Source organism: Heterocephalus glaber, unplaced genomic scaffold, assembly GCF_053883595.1.
Source record: "Heterocephalus glaber isolate CG9 unplaced genomic scaffold, H.glaber_assembly_v1.0 deba00000122, whole genome shotgun sequence".
NCBI lineage: Eukaryota > Metazoa > Chordata > Mammalia > Rodentia > Bathyergidae > Heterocephalus > Heterocephalus glaber.
Window position 1 is genome coordinate 25,380,050 of NW_028258138.1, and position 21,473 is coordinate 25,401,522.

The 21,473-nt window shown below is 40.1% G+C and overlaps 1 long non-coding RNA gene across 1 annotated transcript in view; it reads left to right on the top strand.

The window, feature by feature from the left end:
- LOC147830377 (uncharacterized) overlaps positions 1-21,473 on the top strand; it is a 134,820-nt gene that overhangs the window by 60,688 nt on the left and 52,659 nt on the right. The window contains exon 2 of the long non-coding RNA XR_015452234.1: positions 7,605-7,711. This is a non-coding gene — a long non-coding RNA (uncharacterized LOC147830377). The remainder of the gene's footprint in view (positions 1-7,604; positions 7,712-21,473) is intronic.

The window sequence follows — 21,473 nt, forward strand, 5'->3', positions numbered from 1 at the left end:
TCTATATACAAGTTTTGGAAGTATGACCTTTTTCACTATTGGTTCTTCCTACCAAGGAACAAGGGATATCTTTCCATTTTCTTATATCCTCTTCAATCTCTTTTTTTAGAGTGCTGTAGTTTTCACTGTAGAGGTCTTTTGCTTCCTTCATTAGATTGATTCCTAGATTTGTTTTTTTTTGGATGCAATTGTGAACGGAATTGTTTCACTATTTTCATTCTCTGTTATTTGTATACAAGAAGGCTACTGATTTTTGAGTGTTGACCTTGTATCCAGATACTCTACTGAATCTGTCAATTAAGTCTAGAAGTCTTTTCACAGTTTTTTGGGTCTTCTATGTAGAGTATTATGTCATCAGCAAATAATGACAGTTTAACTTCTTCCTTTCCTATCTTTATTCCTTTTATTTCTTTCTCTTTTCTAATTGTTTTGGCTAATGTTTCCAGAACTATATTGAACAGGAGTGGTGACAGTGGACATCTTTATCTTATTCCTGATTTTAGTGTGAAGGTTTCCAGTTTTTGACCATTTAGTATGATGTTGGCTGCTGGTTTCTCATAGATAGCCTTTATCAGGTTAAGATAAAGACCATCTACTCCAATTTTCTGTAGGGTTTTTATCATGAATGGGTGTTGGATTGTGTGGAATGCTTTTTCTGCATCTATTGAGATGATCATATGGTTTTTGTCCTTGGCTCTGTTAATATAGTGTATTCCATTTATTGATTTATATATTTTGAACCATCCCTGCATCCCTGGGATAAATCTGACTTGGTCAGGGTATATGATCTTCTTGATGACCCTCTGTATTCTGTTTGCCAATATCTTATTGAGGATTTTTGCTTCTGTGTTCATTAGGGAGATTGGCCTGTAGTTTTCCTCTTTTGGTTGGGTCTTTCTCTGTTTTTGGAATCAAAGTAACACTTGTTTCCAGGAATGTATTTGGAAGTATTGCTTCCCTTTCAATTTCATTGATGAGTTCAAAGACTAGTGGCAATAGTTCTTCTCTAAATGCCTTGTAGAATTCAGCAGTGAAGCCATCAGGACCTGGGCTATTTTTGTTGATAAGTTTTTAATTATTTTTTAATTTCACTGATTATAATTGGGGTATTTAGATTTTTTATAGCTTCATTCAACTTTGGTAATTCATATGTATCTAGGAATCTGTCCATTCTGTGTTTTCCATTTTATTAGAGTATAGTTCTCAAAGTAGATACCAATGATCTTCTGGATTTCTTCTGGATCTGTTGTGACCACCTTTTTCATTCCTAATTGCATGGATTCGAGGCTTTTCTTTCCTTTTTTTGGATAATGTTGGCTAAGTGTTTATCAATTTTATTTTTTAAAAAAAGCAACTTTGATTTGTTGATTTTTTGTATGTTCTCTTAGTTTCCATTGCATTGATTTCTACTCTGATCTTTATAATTTTCTCCCTTGTATGACATTTGGATTTGTCTTGCTTTTCTTTTTCTAGGAGCTTGAGGTTAAGCATTAGGTTGTTTATTTGAGCTCGCTCTGTTTTCCTAAGATGGGCATTCACTTTTATGAATTTCCCTCATAGAACTGCTTTCATTGTGTCCCATAGATACCTGTATGTTGTATTTGCATTATCATATAATTGTAGAAACTGTCTAATTTCTTTAATTTCCTCTGTGACTCATTGGTTGTTCAGGAGAGTGAGTTTTATTCAATTTCCATGTGTTTGTGGAGTTCTTGTGGTTTCTTATGCTATTGATCTCCAATTTAATTGCACTACCTTTTGATAATATACAGAGGATAACTTCAGTTCTTTTGCATTTACTTAAACATGTTGTATAAGCTAGCATGTGGTCTATTTTGAAGGATGACTCATGTGCAGCTGAAAAGAATGTATATTCTGATTTTGGGGTTGGAATACTCTGCAGACATCTATTAAGTCCATTTGTTCAAAAGATAGTTTCAGTTCTAATATTTTGTTATTGATCTTTTGCCTAGATCTATTTGTGTCAGTGGGGTATTGAGATCCCCCACTACAATTGTATTAGTGCTTATTTGGTTTTTCATATCCATTAATAATTGTTTTGTATAGTTGGGGGCATTAGTATTTGGTGTATATATATTCATGATTGTCATCTCTTCCTCTTGGATTGTTCCCTTTACCAGGATATAGTGACCTACTTTGTCTCTCTTAATTAGTTTTGGTTTGAAATCTACTTTGTCTGCAAATAAAATAGCTACCCCTACTTTTTTCTGGGTTCCTGTCATGTGGAGAACTGTTTTCCATCCTTTTACTTTCAGTCTGTGAATTTATTTTTGAATTAGGTGTGTTTCTTGTATTTAGCATATTGTTGGATTTTGCTTCTTAACCCATTCTGCCAGTCTATTTCTTTTGATTGGTGAATTGAGGCCATTAACATTGATGGTTATAACTAATATGTATTGACTTCTCCTTGTCATGTTATTTTCCTGTAGTTGGCTCTTTTATTTTTTATTTTTCCCCCCTTTTCTTTTAGTTTCTTGCCTTGCCTGATGACTTTGCTCTGTTGGGTCTCATGGAGTGTAATCTTCATTTTCTTTTTCAATGATATTGTTTAGAATTTTTTGGTGTGCTGGTTTGGTATTCATGAAGTTTCTCAGGTGTTCTTTTTCATGGAAGTATCTTATTTCCCCATCAGTTTTGAAAGACAGTTTTGCAGGTTACATCAATCTAGGCTGGAGGTTGTTTTCTTTTAGGGCTTGAAATTCCTCACTCTAGGCTCTCCTTGACTGGAGGGTTTTTGTTGAAAAGTCTGCTGTGATTCTGATGGGCTTCCTTTGTAGGTGATTTGTTTCTTTTCTCTAACTGCTTGTAGTATTTTGTTCTTCTGTTGGGTTTCCAGGATCTTGACTGTTATATGTCTAGGTGTAGATTTTTTTGATCATGGCTAGTTGGAGTCTTATATGCTGTAATTATCTGTACGTCAAATTCTTTTTCTCTGTTTGGGAAGTTTTCTGTCATTAATTCTGTGAACAGTTTTTTTAAGTCATTTGTACTTTTTCCTGCTTTTATGTGGACTCCTATCAGTCTTATGTTCTTCTTCTTCAAGTCATCTAGGAGTTGCTGGATTGATTTTAATTAGTGTCATAATATAAGAAACAAATATGAAATAGGATCCCTATTCTGAAGGACTTAAATATAATTTGATAAAAAATTGTTCACTGTTAAACATCAAAAACCTTTTTTTCAGTCCTAGGGATTGAACTCAAGGCCTTTTGCACTAAGCTATATCCCAAACCCTTGCTAAGGCACTAAGTTGCCCAGTCTTAAACTTGCAATCCCCCTGCTTCTGCTGCCAAGGGTACTGGAATTACAGGCACACACCACCACACTGAGCTTTCAAATAACATTTTTTTTTTTACACAAAAGTATGCCTGCAGGAAGAAATTTATATCATCAGTGTAACTGGTGATGACATTTCTTACCTAGAATTTCACCACTCAGAACAGTCTAGAGATGTGTTGGGAGCAATGCTACATAATTCTAGGGATAAATCATTTGGTTAGCCTAGTTCTCTTGCCTACAGCCCAGCTACAGAATAACTCCAGTTTGGCCTCCGGTCACAACTGAGACTTCAGTGATCCAGTGATGCTGTGATTCTCCAGGACAAGAGACATCTTGGGAGAACAAACATCTGCTCAGTTCCTCATTGTTCTTGGACTGATTAACATCTTGTTTGCCGGAGATGTACTGAACTCTCTGCAAGCCTTCCATTACACCTTGTTTATCCCAATGTGAACTGTTGAACTCTCTGCAAGTCATTTGTTACATTTGTTTCTCCCGATGTACTGAATAAAAGGTGTGGTAAGCTGGGGGCTTTGTCTTTGCCGCCCAGAGCAGCACTGATCAGACCCAGAGCTCAGCTTCTTCTCCGTCTCATTTTTCTACCTTTCCTGTAATTCGCCGTGTGCTGCCGTGGCTTGCAGGAGACCAGGACTAACTGCAGAGGTTCTGGTAACGTCCCCTTCCCCCGTCCCCTACAGAGATGTTCTCTTGACAGATGCATAAAATTTAGATAGACTGTAAACTCACTGGTTAGCACTGATAGGATCTGATGTAACCTCTATTTCACATACTGCTTAACACATGCTAGGCCCTCAGTTTTATATATAAATGAATGCTCAGTATATAAATTGGAGAGCTAAACATGAATGGGGAAGGGCCTCAGGCTGATGGCAGAGCTTGAAAGAAGCAACAGGTAGCTAAAGCTAAAGACGTGCTGGGAAGTCAGAAAGTTCATTTGGTAGAAATGAAGCATCCTCTTGGAGGAATGGAATGGGCATGCAGATCAGCAATAGACAATAGATTACAGTGAAGGTTTTTTTGTAGACCTCATATAATACATTTTAGATTATGTTCTGTATGAAACAGGGAAACCATAAGACCTTGCTAAGAAAACTTTAATCTAAGTCTGTTACTTTTGAGTCCTAGGACTTCATGGGTTAAGTCTGAATTCCTCAGCCAGACTTCCATTCTTTAAATTTTCAAGCCTCTCTTCATCCCTTAATCTCCTTGTTTTCCTATTCCTCTGACCTCCCCATGTGGTTGCTGTACACATTTTCAAATCCCCTTGTAATTCATCTTCACTTACTCTGGAGGCACTCCATTTAATCTATGGTTATAAACATTCTTAATTTGCTTTTTGATCACGTTCTTTGAGAAAAAATTGGTTGTAGGCACCAGATTGTATGTATAGAGAGAGCATGGACAGAGCCTCTGTCACCTGGTATCCCCCCTCTGTCAAGTCCTCAGTACTATTAGTGTAAGTTATTTGAAATAATGATTTCTAATTATAAACTTGGAAAAATGCTAAGTCATTTCCTCCTACAAGCTGACATTAATAAACATTACAAATACACCTAACATAGAAAGCTGCTTAATGGATGGTAACAGGCATAGTTATATAAATTCCTCTGCTTGAAGAATTATTCTCATGAGAAACATAAATAGTTATACCAAGTTTATAAATGTATGATGTGGTAAAAATTTTTGTAAGAAAGATCAGTTGTTATTTGGAAAAAGATTTTCTTTTTTTCTTTCTTTTTTCTTTCTTTTTTTTTTTGGTACCAGGGATCAAACTCTGGACCTTGCGCTTGTGAGGCAGGTGCCAGAACCACTGAGCTAAATCCCTGGCCCTGGAAAAAGATTTTCTTAAAGAAAAGAGAAGATTTTTACATATCATTATAAATAAACTTCCCACAACTAGATTGTATATTTCTGGCTTTATTTTATCAAAGAGAAGCAAGTTTTCTATTGTCCATAGCTTGATTTAAAAAATAGAACAAAGGCCAGGGATTTAGTTCAGTGGTTCTGCTGCGTGCATCACAAGCTCAAGGTCCTGAGTTCGATACCAGGTACCAAAAAAATAGAACAAACGGGGCAAGGGATTTTGCTTCAGTGGCACAGCATCTGTCTTCCAAGCACAAGGTTGTGAGTTTGATCCCTGGTACCAAAAAACAAAAAACAAAAAAAACCAAATGATCATAATGAATAAACTCTTTATGCATTACAAAGATCATATTGTCAGAGCTGGACTTTATACCTCTGGTTGATAAGAGTTATTAACATTTACAAGACAGAAACCTTACTTGAAGTCAGTATTTTCATTGCCTAGGTCATAAATACCTTAGAATCTCTGTGCATTCTGGGCTTACATTTAATTACTAAGTGTACTTTCATATCAGGTATAGAGAAAGTCTCTAGACATTGAGAAAGCCACTGGATAGAGGCCAAGATAAACATAAAACATGGACTAATCAATAAGAACAACCAGCAGGAACAAGTCATCCCAGAACTCTGGGAAATTGAGGCAGGAGGACCACAAATTCCAACCTAGCTTGGGCAACTTCTCAATTTAGCAAGACCCTGTCTCAAAATAAAGATAAAAAGTACTGAGACATAGCTCAGTGGGAAATCCCTGGGTTCAATCCCCAGTATCACAAACAAAGCAGAACAACTGTCAGTGTGTATGAATGAATAACAAATACACAAAATGTCCTTGTTTTGCAGAATGTTTATTAATCATTCCCAGAAGGCCAGGAGTACATAATACATAATACATGCTTTTCCAACCCTTTTGGTAAACACTACTCCTGGGAATTCCCATATCCACCCATGAGAGCTCAATGCCAGAGATTGCTGAGAATGTTATTTTCTTGGGTTGGGGGATGTGGCAGCCCTGCCATTATAGGAGATGTCCATTCAACAGTGATTTCTTGAATGAAAGAATTAATTAAAAGGTACGTTTCAGCATGCTAAGGCAGAAGAGTTTGACAAAAGCCAGTTTTAAGCCCAGGGCTGTTATTATAACAGTCTACAGTGTGACTATAAAGAAGAATGGCAGTGCTTGTATGAGCCATACTAGAGACTGAAAATGTGCCTCCCTAGGCAATCACTTAAAAAAAGAAAATTCTACATAAAATCACTTGCAGATACATTTCTCAGTGGAAATACCACAGATAAATCCAATATCAAGTTAGAAAATTATTTCTGGTTGACAAAAACTAAGAATATTTCAAAATTACTGGTATAGAGGATTTTGAATGTTCCCAGCACAAAGAAATGACATGTGATTGATGATAAATATGCATATTATTCAGATCTGATCATTACACATTATATACATGTGTGGAAATGTTATAGTCCATCCCATAAATATGTACAATATTGATGCTTTCCTCCCTTACACACTGCCCTTCTCCACTCCCCTATAGCTGGGGCATTGCTGCTAACCTTTAGTAAGGAAAAAGGGTTAGTGAGTCATTCTAGCTATTTTTAATACATAGACATGTGAGAGAGCTGTTTGATAGAGAACATTTGCCAGCAATTGGATTTGAGGAAGTCCAGGGCATCAAGCCAGATTCTGGAGTGAGGCAGAAATGAGGACTAGACAGCAAAGTGTGTAGAGTGTGGAAAGCAAAGTATGTAGATGTCTCAGACTAGAGCAGAGAATGAAGATGTAAAACTAGAGCTTAATTTGAGTCATAATTTAGTGTGTTGACTTAGGAAGATCTAAAAACATAGAACTAATGGAAAAGTTAATGAGGGACCTCTTGAGTGAATAATAACAGAATATGGATTACATTTAGCTCTTTATTATTATGTATTCTAATATCTCAGTGCTAAGAAGTGGTAGGTAAAAATAAAATGCTGAATCTCTAACTTTATTTCATGAACACAAACCCAATTTTAGAAGTAAAGGAATCTCATTGTAAGCCACAAAGCTGAGAGACTGCCTCGGACCAAGCCTGAAGATGGTCCTTCATCTCTTCTGTATTTCCTTTCTCCTTCATAGATTAGAGATATTGTAGACTCTGGGTGGCACAGCCCTGGGAGACAGTTACCTTGTATCCTTCCCTGTTCCCTTTCTGTGCATGCCTGGATCATGAAACAATTATGCCATGGCCACGTAGGCCACGTAGTGCTATTTGCCCCACCTTCTCTTCCTGTTTGCCTTCCACTATAAAGAGTGCACGGTGCTCCAGGCAGCCATTAGCTCCCAACAAGCTATGGTTTCACCTGGTCCCAGCTAAGAGTAACCTTGGTCTTCGTCATCTTTCTTTATCTCCCACCTCTCTCCCTGGCTTCAGACCCTACACTGTGCAGGTCGCAGCATCTGGCATCCAACGTGGCTGGTACGAGAGACTTCGAAACTCAGGAAAGGAGGCATCTCTATTAACACGCACAAAGGCCAGAGGTGAGTGTTTTGCTGTGTGTAAAATATGGGACACTCAGGCTGGCATGAGTGACATGTGCTACATGAATTTCTGAAAGCTAAGGGGACTAAAGTCAAATTAGATCACCTTTGCTCTTTTCTTTCTTTTGTTCAGGATATTTGTTCTTGGTTTCCAGAGCAGGGCAGGGTGAATCTTGACACTTGGCATAAAGTAGGAAACAGTTGAGAGATGGTTATACTGTGAAGGGTCTGGACAAGATTCCTATCTTTACCTTTTCTTTGTGGTTGTTGGTTAATGAGGGTTTGGATGCCCATACTGCAATTGAATGTGCCATTGATGGCATGGCGCACCTTACAAAGATACTTCAGAGTTATGAGAAAACAAAAGCAGCCTCCAGGTGGCCTGAGGCTACTGAGGGGACAGTAAGGGGAATGGAGCTTCTGCTCCAGTGAAGCCCTTGGCCTCAGACAGGAGCCCTCCTCTGAATTTTCTGATTGCTCCTCAGAGGACCCTGGAGATGAGGCAGACTCTGATGTAGGGAATGGGTTGGGGCTTGCAGCTCTGGCTGCTCTTTCCATTTCTGCGCTGCTGTAAGCAAAATCCATCACAGTCATACTATCTTGGGTGAAATTGAAAGTGGCCTGCTGTACTTCCTTCAAAGCACTTCAGCTGTGCCAGCAGGTGTCCGCATCAGCTGTAGGTCCACTTTACCCCCTACAGATGGCACTCCAATGAGCTCTTGATCAAGGGAAGCCTTGGAAGGTTTCAGATCAGGAATATACCCCATCATAGAGGTCCCCGACCTAAATAATCCGGGACAAATGCTCAGGCAACATGAACTCATCCCTTTAAAAACTTTAAAAGAGCTAAAAATGGCCGCCATTGCCTATGGGCCCATGGCTCCTTTTACTATGGGATTGTTGGAGGTGGTAGCTGCTGCAGCTGTGCCTCCAGATGATTGGGAAGCCCTGGCCAAAGCTTGCTTGTCCCAAGGTGATTATTTGTTGTGGAAGTCTGCGTATGTTGAGCAGTACACAGAACAAGCCCTGTGCAACTGGCAGCACATGATTCCCATTACTATGAACATGCTTATTGGAGAGGGCAGTCAGGTGGGTCTGGTTAACCAGTTCACTTATGTCCAACCAGCTTATGATCAGATACAGCTAGAGGCCCTGTGAGCTTGGAGAGAGCTCCCATCAAAAGGGGAAAGAAACATGGATATACCTACTATCGGACAGGGGCCTGATGAGCTTTTCCAAGATTTTGTCAGTTGACTTTTATAGGCAGCCTCCTGCATTCTACATCATCATGAAACTGGACAGATGGTAAACAGTTGGATTTTGAAAATGCAAATAAATGGTGTAAAGAGGCTATACAGCCTCACAAAAAACCAGCCTCACTAAAAGATATGATTAGATTGTGTGCTGACATAGATCCCTCCTATGTGCAGGGGGCCACCTTAGCAACCTTTTTATAGCCTCAAACAAGGAAAAATGACAGGGCTTGTTTTCAATGTGGAAAGAAGGGCCACGTGGCTAGAAATTGTATAAAAAAGGGCCAGTCACCACATACCTTACCTAAACTGGTGAGGAACAATTGTAGATTTCCCTCAAGAGGCATGAAGCCTACCTCCTTGTGCCTACATGCAGGAGGGGTTATCATTGGGTGAATGAATGCAAGTCTAAGACAGATGCTGATGGCCTCTGGGTTCTGGGAAATTCCCAGAGGTGCCAGACCCAGCCTGATCAAACAGTAGGGGTGCTCTCACTTATTCTACCTCAGCCATTCTGGCCAGCCTCCAACACATCTCAGAGCTTCTCTGAGCAACGCTAGGGAGTACAAAACTGGACCTCTGTTCCACCTCTGGAGTCATATTGACTCCAGACATGGGTCCACAAGTGCTCTATATAGGAGTGTATGGCCCCCTGCAGGAAAGCACTGTTGGTTTATTGCTGGGACATAGCAGTACTGCCTTGCAAGGGCTTCAAATAGTTCCAGGAGTCATAGATGCTAACTATACAGGAGAAATAAAAATTATGGCTTTCTCTTCCCAACAGTTTTTTCATATCCCTAGCAGGACTAGGATTGCCCAGTTGTTACTTTTGCCTGTGGCTAAGGCCACCCAGCTTACAAAGGCCATTACAGCTGAGCATAGAGGACCAAGAGGCTTTGGCTCTTCTGATACTTATTGGGTCATTAAAATGAAAGATGAGAGGCCAGAATACAAACTCATTATTGACAGAAAGACTTTTAGAGGATTACTGGACACTGGGGCAGATGTGTCAGTGATTAGTTTCCAACACTGGCCATGTAGTTGGCCACTGGACCAAGTTCATACCCAGTTACATGGGGTTGAGCAGATACAACACCCTGCCAAGAGTTCAAAATTGTAATAGTGGACTGATGCAGAGGGCCATCAAGGCACTTTCCAGCCTTTCACATTACCCAATATACCAGTAAATTTGTGGAGCTGGGATGTCTTAAATGCTATAGGACCCCTGCTGGTGAGTCCTAACACTCTTGTGTCTTCACAAATGTTGAATCAGGGATTTAGTCCCCACATGGGCTTGGGATGTCATGGTCAGGGAAGAAAAGAGCCTGTCATACCCTGTCACAAATTGGATTGTCATGGTTTGGGCTACTCACATTTTTTCTAGGGCCTCTGGTCAGTTCTCCACCCTGACAGATGGCCAAACCCATCACATGGCTGTCAGATGATCCCATCTGGGTTGCCCAGTGGCCTTTACCACAGGAGAAACTCCTAGCCGCATACCAGCTTATAGAGGGACAATTATAAGCAGGTCATCTAGAACCCTCCACTAGTCCTTGGAATACTCCAGTTTTTGTGATAAAGAAAAAAAATCAGGAAAATGGTTCCTCCTACAGGATCTCTGTGCAATCAATAAGGCCATGGAGCCTATAGGGGCACTGCAGCCTTTACTTCCAAGTCCTTCCATGATTCCTTTGTCCTTTCATTTATTGGTCATAGACTTAAAGGACTGGTTTTTTGTTTGTTTGTTTTTTGTTTTTTGTTTTTACCATACCTCTTTTTCCTTCCAACTGTAAATGTTTTCCCTTTAGTCTTCCTTTGCCCAATAGTCAAGGGCCCACTAAAAGATTTCAGTGGAAGTGCCTACCTCAAGGCATGAGCAACAGTCCCATTCTTTGTCAAGAATATGTGGATAGGGCCATATAACCTCTGAGGACACAATTCCCTCAGGGTTATATTATTCAATATATGGATGACATTCTTCTGGCCCATGCCTGTGGGCTACCTGTGCTTCAGGAACTTTACTCTGCCTTGCAGGTGGGTCTTTCCACTTTTGGGTTGGTTATAGCCCCAGATAAAATCCAAAAAATACAACCTTTTTCTTATTTGGGACATGTTCTAGAAAATACTCAGGTAAGACCTCAACTCTCCCAGATTCCCACTGATCACCTTTCTACACTTAATGTTTTTCAAAAGCTCCTGAAAGACATCAACTATATTCCACTGTCATTATCTTTAATGGTTGCAGACTTGCAACCATTATTTAAAATCCTCAAAGGTGACCCTTTGTCCACTTCGCCTCGCCTCCTAACCCCTTCGGCTCATGAGCTCTTGCATAAGGTGGAGAAGGGTATTCAACAGGCAGCCCTCACTTGTGTTGTCCCTGAAAAGCCATTATGGTTGGTGACTTTGTCCACTCCACATATGCCAACAGGAGCTCTGTGGCAGCCTCAGGGGGTTCTTGAGTGGATCCATCTTCCTAACTTGCCACCCTGCTCTGCTACCTCTTATTCCTCTTTAGTGGCTGCCATGATAGGCTGTGGATGACACCACTGTCTCCAGTTGCTGATGCAAGAACCTCATGTACTCATTATACCTTATTCCCTACAACAACAGCGATGGCTTTGGCAGTTTTCTGAAGAATGGCAGACTGCCTTAGCCTCCTTCCCCAGACAGATTGACAATCATCTCCCTTCAGACAAGATTTTATAATTTGCAAACCTTACTTGTTTCATTTTCCCTAGGGTTGTTCAGTTGTTGCCTTTGGAAGGAGCCATCACTGTTTTCATAGACAGCTCCTCTAATGGATTTGTGGGATATCATTCCTTGAGTGGGAATAATTCTCAAGATACTGGCTTTACATCTGCTCAGTGTGCAAATTACAGGCTGTTATTTGGGTGCTTGAAGATTTTGGTTCTGTCACTTTTAATTTGTACTTGGACAGTGCCTATGTAGTGGGAGAAATCCAAAAAATAGAAACTGCTATCCTTTCCTCCACCAGCAAAGTTCTCTTTTGGCTTTTTCATCTTCTGAGAGACCTTGTGAGACACCGCATTTACCCTTGTTCCATCTCACACATTCATGCACATTCTTCCCTCCCTGGGCCATTGTGTCAGGGAAACAACACTGTTGATAATCTTATTGGTCCTTTGCTTCCTCAGCCTCCTCCACTTGCCTTTCAACAGGCCACCGCCTCATATTCTGCTTTTCACCAAAACACTTCCACCCTATACAAACAGTTTCATATTTTTTGAGAACAGGTGTGCGGCATTGTTTATGCCTGTTCCACCTTCATGCTTCATATTCTATCACTCGTCCAGGGTGTCAGTCCTAGAGCCCTGCATCCTCATGACCTCTGGCAGATGGATGTGACCCATGTGCCTGAGTTTGGTCACCTCAGATATTTCTATTGACACTTATTCCTCCATGATCACCTCTGCTCAACCAGGCAAGGCTGCCTGACATGTTATTGATCACTGTCTTTGTGCCTTTCAGGTACTTGGTTGTCCAAGGGCTATCAAAACTGATATTGGTCCTGCTTACACTAGTGCTCCTTTTAAACACTTGTACAACCTTTTGCATTTCCCTCTCTACAGGTATTCCTTATAACCCTCAGGGTGAAGCAATCATTGAATGTGCCAATCTCACTCTTAAAAACTATGTTTCACAAACAAAAAGGGGGAGTACTCCCTAGTTCTTATAAGCCTACACCCTCTACTATAATAAATTTGGCATTATATACCTTAAATTTTTAAAATATCAATGAACAAGGCCTTACAGCAGCAGAACATCACTTTGTTTCCAGTCACCAATCAAAGGATAAATTTTCTCGCTGGAAGGACCCAGCCACTGGTCAGCGGTATAGACAAAGTCCTGTGCTTATGTGGGGAAGAGGATTCATTTGTATCTTTCCAAAAGCTGCTGATCACCCTGTCTGGGTGCTGACTTGACTGGTGTGGCCGTGTGATGGCATAAAACCTGGAGAAACAGCTGATTCCACCATTCAAAAAGGTGATGTTGTCACTCCAGACAAAGAGGCTGCATCGGGCTCCTCTGTAGTGCCAAACTTGAGCAGCAACCTATCCCACATGGGGTCAGATCAAGAAAAATCCTCAATAGAAAATCCTCAACAAATCCTAAAGGATAAGAGAGGTCCCTCAGATCCTGGCATCTTATTCCTTGTTATGATGGCCTTGGTTTCCACTCAGGTAGGAGATACAGATGCCAAACAGTATTGGACTTATTTCCCTGACCTCCCATTGGCTCATCTTGTACACTGGGAAATGGCAGCTCCTATTCCCATATTTGCCAATGTGTCTGCCCTATTAAGGGGACAGCCAGATGGGCATATTTCTCCCAGTCACGCCACCTATAACTATATGGTCATAGTGGGATCAGTTCCTGTATGTCTGGGGCCTGGTCAATTCTGCTTGCCCCTTTGGACTATAGAAAAGTCTGCCATTGGGAAGAATGAATCTGGCCTAGAAAGGGATGAAATCCTTCTTTACAAAACTTTTAAGTTGGACAACATGAGTCTGACTAATACATCTTGTTCTACTCATCCCTGCCACAATAGAACAGCTACTGTTCCACTCAAAGACACAGTGTCATGGGTTGACTGTTGTACCTCCCATATCAATCAGATTCATATACATTCTGTACAATCTTCGGACCACTCTCATGTACTGGTAAATCACACTGGATTCTTTCCAGTTACTTCTCTTGAAATGAATCATCATTTCAGACAGCCTGGCCTGTGGAGGCTTGCTGCATGTACTGATAAAATAATCCATTTCAGCTATAGCCTTAAGAACCTGAGTGATGTGGAAGCTGCCAGTCATTGGGGATGCACTTATGTGCAGGCATCCTATGTTTTCCTTAGTAGGCCCATTAATATTACCAACAACACTGATGGTACTTTTAATGTTACCTGTACCAACTGCAACCTTACCAACTGTGCTACTCATCTCAATACGCTGCCCATTCTTGTGCTGTATCATCCTGCTTTTGTTGTGATTCCCACTAAACTTTCTGGACCCTGTTATAATGACTGAGGGCTCTAAGTACTAAAAGCGAGAGAAAATCTGGCTATTGTGTCTCTGGTCAGTCAATCTTCTTGCCTCCAGCATGGCTGCCTCTGTGGCTTTGGCAGAAACTATCCAGAGAACTCATTTTGTCAGCCAACTGGCAAAAAGTACCTCCTATGCCTTAGAAACTCAGGAAGACATCAACTCCAAGATTCAGATAAAACTTGAAGCACTTAAGGGAGCAGTTCTCAAGATAGGAACACAACACAGCTCCCAGTGCAGAGGTGGCTTCCAAGTAGGCGATCCATAGCTCCTGGTGCAGAGGAGGCTTCCAGGTAGGTGTGCTGCAGCTGCAAGCACAGAGGAGGCTTCCGGGTCAGCATGCCATAGCTCCCAGTGCAGAGGAGGCTTCCAGGTCAATGTGCCATGGGTCTCGGTGCAGAGGAGGCTTCCAGGTTAGTGTGCCATGGCTCCCAATGCAAAGGAGGCTTCCAGGTCAGTGTGCCATGGCTCCCACTGCAGAGAGGCTTCTGGGTAGGAGTGCCACAGCTGCCAGAACAGAGGAGGCTTCTGGGTAGATGTGCCATGGCTCCTGGTGTGGAGGAGGCTTCTGGGTTAGTGTGCCATGGCTTCCAGCAAAAAGGAGGATTCCAGGTCTGGGTGCCATGGCTCTCAGAGCAGAGGAGGCTTCCAGGTAGGCATGTCGCACCTCCCAGTTCAGAGGAGGCTTCTGGGTCAATGTGCCATGGCTCCCAGTGCAAAAGAGGCTTCTGAGTCAACATGCCACAGCTCCCAGTGCAGGAGAGACTTCTGGGTAGAAGTGCCACAGCTCCCAGTGCAGAGGAGGCTTCCGGGCCAGCATGCCACAGCTACCAGGGCATAGAAGGCTTCTGGGTAAGCATGCCACAGCTCCCAGCACAGGGGAGGTGAGCCGCAAGGTGCCAGCAGAACTCACCCCCCCAGTAGAAATGAGAAGACATGTAAACAAGCCTCAGAACCTGACTTCCAAATCAGCTACAGCAACCCCGTAGGGAAATGAGATGGAACACTCTGATACTCAAACACCTGGACTCCCTGAACTAGAAATGAAAGAGGATCTGGAAAAAATGAAATCAGAAATAATTTCTCACATAACAGCAGAGATGGTGCCCATAGTGCAAGACATGATTAATAAATCTAGAGAGGACACAGATAAAAAAAATAGAGGAGTTGAGAAACATGTTAGAATCCCAACATGGGAAACAAATGGAATCCAAGAAACATGAAAACAGATTTCCAGGAGATTAAAAACTCCACTGAAAGTCTATGCAACAGAATAAGCCAATGTGAAGACAGAATTTCAGATATAGAAGATAAGATTGCATTTGGTTCCCAGGAAGAGAAAAATTTCTTTAAAATTGTAAGGGACCATGAGAAATCAATCAAGCATCTGCTAGATGATGCAAAGAACAATAACATAAGACTGATTGGAGTCAATGAAGAAACAGGAGAGAGTGCAGACAACATAAAAAAACTGTTTGCAGAAGTGATACCAGAACACTTCCCAAGCAGGGGAAAAGAACTTGACATACAGATAGGTGAGGCATATAGGACTCCAACTAGCCTTGATTTTAAAAAACTACACAGAGTCATATAATAGTTAAGATTCCAGAAACCCAGCAGAAGAACAAATTTCTACAAGCAGTTAAAAGAAAAGAAACAAATCACATACAAAGGAAAGCCCATCAGAGTCACAGCAGACTTCTCAATGCAAACCCTAAAACCAAGAAGAGGTTGGAGTGATGTGTTTCAAGGCCTAAAGGCAAACAACCTTCAACCCAGACTGATGTACCCTGCAAAGCTATCTTTCAAAACTGATGGAGAAATAAGATACTTTCATGACAAAGAGCACCTTAGGAACTTCAGGAATACCAAACCAGCACTCCAAAAAATTTTAGAGAAAATCCTAGGAAAGGATGAGGATCACAACCCCAGGAAGCCCAGCAGAATGAATCCACCAGGCAGGACAAGAAATTAAAAGCAAAGGGGTAGAAGTCAACAAAAAGAAAAAAAAATGATAATAATAACTCAATACATATCAGTTATAACCATCAATGTTAATGGTCTCAACTCACCAAAAGAAATAGACAGGCAGAATGGTGCAAGAAGCAAGATCCAGTAATATGCTGCATACAAGAAACACACTTAATTCAAAAGGAAACTCATAGACTGAAAGTTAAAGGGAGGAAAACAATACTCCATGAGATAGGAACCAAAAAAAAAGCAGGAGTAACTATCCTTTTTGTAGACCAAGTGGATTTCAAACCCACACTGATTAAGAGAAACAAAGGACACTACATCCTTGTAAAGGTAACAATTCAACAGGAAGAGATGATAATCATAAATGTCTATGCAACAAACACTACTGTGCTCAACTATATAAAACAAACACTAACAGACATGAAAAATCATATAAGCACTAACACAACAGTAGTGGGGAACCTCAATACCCCATTGTCACAAAGAGATAGATCAACTAGATGAAAAACAAGCAATGAAATACTAGAACTTGATCAAACTCTGAAGAAATGAACTTATCAGATGTTTACAGAGTGTTCCACCCCACAAAATCAGAATACACATTCTTTTCAGCTGCTCATGGGTCGTTCTCCAAAATAGACCGCATACTTGCTCATAGAACCTGTTTAAGTAAGTGCAAAGGAATTGAAGTTATCCCCTGCATATTATCGGACCATAGTGCAATGAAATTGGAGATCAATAGCAAAAGAAACCACAAAAATTTCATAAACATATGGAAATTGAACAACATACTTCTGAATAACCAATGGGTCACAGAGGAAATTAAAGAAGAAATCAGACAGTTCCTTTAATTAAATGACAGTGACAATACAACATATCAGAATCTATGTTACACAATGAAAGCAGTCTTATGAGGGAAATTCATAGCAGTGAATACTCATATTAGGAAAACAGAGTGAGCCCAGCTAAACAACCTGCTGCTGAACATCAAGCTTCTAGAAAAAGAAGAGTAGGACAAACCCAAAGCTCATACAAGGGAGGAAATTATAAAGGTCTGGGCAGAAATCAATGCAATGGAGACTAAGAAAACCGTACAAAAAAAATCAATGAAGCCAAGAGTTGGTTCTTCAAAAGAATAAACAAAATTGACAAGCCCTTAGCCAACCTTATCAGAAAAAGGAAAGAAAAGGCCAAAATCCATGCAATTAGGAATGAAAAGAATGAAATTACAACAGACCCAGAAGAAATCCAGAGGATCATCAATACCTACTTCCAGAACCTATATGCCAATAAGATGGAAAATGCAGAAGAAATGGACAGATTCCTAGACACATATGAATTACTAAAGTTGAATGAAGAAGACATAAAAATTCTAAACAACCCAATATCAAAGAAAATGAAAACAAAATTAAAAACTTACGAACTAAGAAAAGCCTGGGTCCTGATGGCTTTACTGCTGAATTCTACAGGACATTTAGAGAGGAATTACTGCAACTACTGTTTAAACTCTTCAATGAAATTGAAAGGGAAGCAGTACTCCAGAATTCATTCCTGGAAGCAAGCATCACCTTGATCCCCAAAGCAGAGAAGACCCTACCAAAAAAGAGAACTGTAGGCCAATCTTACTAATGAACATAGATGCAAACATCCTTAATAAGATACTGGCAAATAGAATGCAGAAGATCATCAAGAAGATCATACACCCTGACAAAGTGGGATTCATCCTGGAGTTGTAGGGATGATTCAACATACACAAATCAATCAATGTAATACAGTATATCAACAGAACCAAGGATAAAAAATGTGATCATCTCAATAGATGCAGAAAAAGCATTTCACAAAATCCAACATATATTTATGATAAAAACCCTACAACAATTTGGAATAGATGGTCTCTACCTCAATCTAATCAAAGTCATCTTTGAAAAACCAACAGCCAATATCATACTAACTGGTCAAAAGCTGAAATCCTTCACACTAAAATCAAGCACAAGACAAGGATGTCCACTATCACCACTCCTGTTCAATATAGTTTTGGAAACATTAGCTATGGCAATTAGACAGGAGAAAGAAATAAAAGAAAAATTGAAAATGAAGAAATCAAATTGTCATTATTTGCAGATGATATGATACTCTATATAGAAATCCCCAGGAATGCCACCAAAAGACTTCTAGACTTAACAACCAAATTCAGTAAAGTAGCTGGATACAAGGTCAACACACAAAAATCAATAAGTTTCCTTTACACGAACAACAGACTCACTGAGAGAGAAATAGGGCAAACAATTCCTTTCACAATAGCATCCAAAAACCTGAAATACCTAGGAATCAATCTAACAAAAGAAATCAAAGATCTCTTCTCTGAAAACTAGAGAACTCTGTAAAGAAAAATTGAAGACGATATCAGAAAATGCAAAGATATCCCCTGCTCCTGGGTAGGAAGGATCAACATAGTGAAAATGGCCATACTTCCAAAACTACTATATAAATTCAATGCAATCCCAGCAGCATACTTCATGGACCTTGAGAAAACAATCCAAAAATTCATTTGGAACAAGAAGAGATCCAGAATAGCAAAAGCAATTCTAAGTAACAGAGACATGGCAAGGAGTATTATAACCCCCAACTTGAAACTATACCACAAAGCTACTGTGATAAAAACTGTATGGTACTGGGAAAGAAACAGACCTGAGGACCATTGGAACAGATTAGAAGATGCAGAAACAACTCCAGACACACTCAGCCACCTCTTCTTCAATAAAGGAGCCAAACATCCTCACTGGAAGAAAGATAGCCTCTTTAATAAATGGTGCTGAAGAAATTGGGTTTCAACTTGCCAAAGATTAAAACTAGACCTGTATCTCTCACCATGCACTAAACTAAAATTGAAATGGATTAAAGATCTAAATATTAAAACAGAAATGCAGAACCGGCTGGAACAGAGGTTAGGTAGAACTCTTGAAGACATTGGCATAGGAAATGATTTTATGAACAAAACCTCAGTTACCTGTGAACTAGCACAAACAGTCAACAAGTAGTATCTCTTCTTACTAAAAAGCTTCTGCACAGCAAGAGTAATCATCAGCAGTGTGAAGGGACAACCCACAATGTGGGAAAAGATTTTCACCAGCTCTTCTTTAGACAAAGGTCTACTATCTAGAATCTATAAAGAACTTAAAAAAAATAAAACCTCCCAAATTTAAAGACCCAATCCAAAAATGGGCATCTGAAATGAACAGACATTTCTCAGACAAACAAGTTGAAATGGCAAATAAACATATGAAAAAATGTTCAACATCACTGGTCATTCGAGAGATGCAAATGAAAACAACCCTGTGATTCCACCTCACCCCAGAAAGAATGGCTGCTATCAAGAAGTCAACCAATAACAAATGCTGGCAGGGTTGTGGAGAGAAAACAGTCCTTCTCCATTGTTGGTAGGAGTGCTGACTGGTGCAACCACTGTGGAAATCAATATAGAAATACCTCAGAAAACTAGGACTAGAGGTCCCATTTGACCCAGCTATTCCTCTGATGGGTATCTTCCCAAAAGAATTAAAAGCATCATACCACAGTGATGTATGCCCACCCATGTTCATAGCAGCACAATTTGTAATAGCTAAAATTTGGAAACAGCCCAAATCCCCATCAACTGGAGACTAGAGAAAGAAAATGTGGTTTTTAAAAATAAAATGGAATACTACTCAGCCATAAAAAATGAGAATTTAAAGACATTTATTGCCAAATGGATGCACATTGAGGCAATATTCTAAAGTGAAATAAATAGGACACACATACTGAATAGTTTCTCTAGTGTGAGAAACTGAAAGTATAAATAAGGACTAAAAGGTATAGTAGATAATGTGAAATAGGAAGAAAATGGGCAAAGGGGAAGGGGAAGTCAGAGGGTAGGGGAAAGGAAAGAAGGGAATAGGACTAATATGAGAAAATAAAAAAAGAAAACAAAGTCTTGTAAATAGGGAGGAATGGAGGGGTTGAAGGGAGGGCAGGGGAAGGGGGAAAATAGAAGAACCAAGAGAGATTATGTAAAGGTGCAAATTTCCAGTGATGAATGTCATTATATTGTATATCTAAAATGTGCCAATAAAAGGATATACAGTTAAAACAAAAGATAGGAACACAAGTTAAAGCCCTTCAGTTTACCAAGGGCTTCACTGCCATGCTGAATTTAGACACATTTGTGTTATCCCTCTAAAATATAATGAGACAACATGGGCCTGGGACCAGGTTGCTGCTTATCTCATGGGTATCTTCCACCATGCCAACTTCAGTCTGGATTTACAAAATTTTCACAAACAAATTGTAGACATATAACATTCAGAGGTCCAGAGTGTTGCCCCAGATCAAGCTGCTTGAGCAGTGCTGGACCCCTTCAATGGGTTCAATCCTTTCAATATTGGCAGGCACACTGTGGTTGACATGTTTGCACTCTTAATTGTCTTGATTATAGTGATTGTCTTGTTTCTCATCTGCTGCAGAACATTCCAGCAACAACTACTCCACCTCACCTTGGGACAACATTAGCATCACTTCAAGTTACAAACAAGAAAAGGGAGAGATCCCACACTCTGAGCCTGAAGATGGCCATTTGTCTCTTCCCTGCTCCCTTTCTCCTCCCTACTCCTTTTCTGCTCCATAGATTAGAGAGTCAGACTGTAGACTCCATATTGTAGACCCTGGATGGCACAGCCCCCGGAGACAGTTACCTTGTATTCTTCCCTGTTCCCTTCCTGCGCATGCCCTGATCACAGAACAATCATGCTATGTTCCACCTAGGCAATGTAAGCCACATAGCACTATTTGCCCTGCCTTCTCTTCCTCTATAAATAAAGAGCACGTGGTGCTCCAGATGGCAATTAGCTCCTGACAAGCTATGGTTCCACCTGGTGCCAGCTAAGAGTAATCTTGGTCTTCATTGTCTTTCTTCATCTCTTACCACTCTCCCGGCTTTGGACCCTACCTACTCTGTGAGGGTCACAACAAGAGATTATAACAATTCTTCAATTTATGAGTACAGAAGTACTGATATTGTACAACTATTTATTTATTTGCTCATTTTGGTATATATATATATATATATATATATATATATATATATATTTGGTGTCTTGCTTCCCAAATAATTTAGATAAAAATGATAGTAACCTTAGGACAACACCAAACCTATGCCCTGCAATCTCATATATCTAGAACCCAGATGGGAAACTAGAAACATTTCCCAAATTTCTGCATATAAATGGATATTGTAATACTCAAGCATTAAGTCATTCAGCACTTTCCAACCATAAAAAAATCACTCAGGCCCTCACTCACTATTTGTTTACTTTAATTTTAGACATAAGTGTAATAAGCTTTGTTATCAAGGCTTATCTAGTTCACTGGAGACCATAAGAGCACAGAACTGCACATTTCCTTGGCATTAATGATTATACAAAGGAATTTCAC